Source organism: Octopus bimaculoides, chromosome 17 (genome assembly GCF_001194135.2).
Source record: "Octopus bimaculoides isolate UCB-OBI-ISO-001 chromosome 17, ASM119413v2, whole genome shotgun sequence".
NCBI classification, from domain to species: domain Eukaryota; kingdom Metazoa; phylum Mollusca; class Cephalopoda; order Octopoda; family Octopodidae; genus Octopus; species Octopus bimaculoides.
Genome location: NC_068997.1, coordinates 48,760,989 through 48,762,934, shown reverse-complemented (window position 1 = coordinate 48,762,934; position 1,946 = coordinate 48,760,989). Strand labels below are relative to the sequence as shown.

Sequence of the window (1,946 nt, the reverse complement as noted above, 5' to 3'; positions counted from 1 at the left end):
TGCTGGGGCTAAAAACAACAGTAACATCGTCCTAATCCCCACACAGGGCCTTGGTCAGCTCGAGGCTATAGTAGAAGACACTTGCCTCAGGTACCACGCGGTGGGCCTGAACTTGGTACCATGTGGTTGGAAAGCAAATTTCTTATCACACAACCACTCATATATATTTATGCATATATGTATATGTGCACTTACACGTACATACTTATGAACATAAGGAGCTTAAGAGGAAATCGTCCAATTAAAATAACATTCAAATCTGTATATCCCCGTCAACAATTCACCAAATTTTGTCTTTAAAACGAATATATACATATATATATGTATATATATATATGTATGTATGCATGCATGTATGTATGTATGTATGTATGTATATAAAGAAAGCCATTGGAGAAAGACATCGCTTACAGACGACACTACAAACGACAGTATCAAGATTGAAAATAGAAGTGAGTTGATTTATGCTTTTACTTCGCTTTGTTTAATTTATGTGAGTGTTTGTTCGTCGAATCCTGATGGATATTTTTCCTCTTCTATTGTTAATATCCCTCCGCACCGCTGCCATTTTCCGGCAGCTTAATTTGGTAAAGTCCACCTGAATTATACTCCTGGATACAGTTAAGTGGCCTGAACTATTACTAACTGCTTTTATTGTTGTTGTTGTTTTTGTTGCTTTTGTTGTTGTTGTTGTGATGATGATAGTAGTAGTGGTGGTGATCATTGTTTTGTTGTTGATGCCCACGTCTACTCTCATTGAATATACCTACGAATAAATCTCCTTTAGCCGTTACTAACCTGTATTGTTTTTATTTTTTGAGTCATAGTGCATGTACGACTACTTTATCCAATACGTTTCTCATTTTCAAGTCGACAGTGTGATTCGAGAGAGATTTCAGCCGTTACATCTAGAACATAAAACACAACAAATGAGGCACTACTTTGTCGAATGTGTTTTTCCCTATAAAACCCTAAGCTAGAATTTGAGAGAGATATTGGCTGTTACTTCTGGCGGGTTAACCCATTACCTCCCATAATTCTCTTAACTGAAATCTTTTTTATGAAACTTTGATTTCTAGCATAAAGCAGCCGTAAAAACACGCTGGAATGATCAAAATAACATTTCAAAATAACATTTTAAATAGAAATAAGCAAGATATTGGGTGAAAAATTAGCAAACCTCATTTGAATGTCAGAGAAATATACCTAGTAGATATAGCAAAAAGGTTAGATATGTGTAAATATTGACAGATAATTACGAAATTTGTAACTTTAAAGTTATCTCATATGAGATCACTGATAGGTAATGGGTTAAATTACCAATATCAAACGTAAGAATGTTATAGATTACAAAAATAACGCCCACATATCGAATTGCAATTATATCGAGTGTAAGATATTTCAGCACAATATATTTCAACTAATTTTCATAAACAAGCAAGTAACTTATTTACGAAAGAAAAGTAAAACGTGTATAAAATATCGACCAACCATATTTCAAACGAGTGATTCTCAAAGTGGGCAGTATTACCCCCCACCCCCCAAGAGGGCGTCGAAGAAAAGTGGGGTGATGATGGGGTGGCGATTCATGTAAAAATTGGGGAGAGAATGGAGTAGCAGTTCATGTAAAAACAACAAAATAAAAGGTTCATTATTCATTTATTCTTTTACTTGTTTCAGTCATTTGACTGCAGCCATGCTGGAGCACCGCCTTTAGTCGAGCAAATCGACCCCAGGACTTATTCTTTGTAAGCCTAGTACTTATTCTATCGATCTCTTTTGCCGAACCGCTAAGTTACGGGGACGTAAACACACCACCATCTGTTGTCAAGCGATGTTGGGTTGGGGGGACCAAACACAGACACACAAACATATACACACACATACATACATACATACATATATATATATATATATTTTTTTTTCTCCGTGTTTTTCTCCTTGTC

The 1,946-nt window shown here is 35.7% G+C and overlaps 1 protein-coding gene across 1 annotated transcript in view; it reads left to right on the top strand.

Moving 5' to 3' along the window:
* Positions 1-279: 279 nt before the first annotated feature.
* The window catches only part of LOC106868211 (uncharacterized), an 11,218-nt gene continuing 9,551 nt past the window's right edge, over positions 280-1,946 (top strand). Inside the window, exon 1 of the mRNA XM_014913373.2 lies at positions 280-452. The gene's annotated coding sequence lies outside the window, so the exon portion shown is untranslated. The remainder of the gene's footprint in view (positions 453-1,946) is intronic.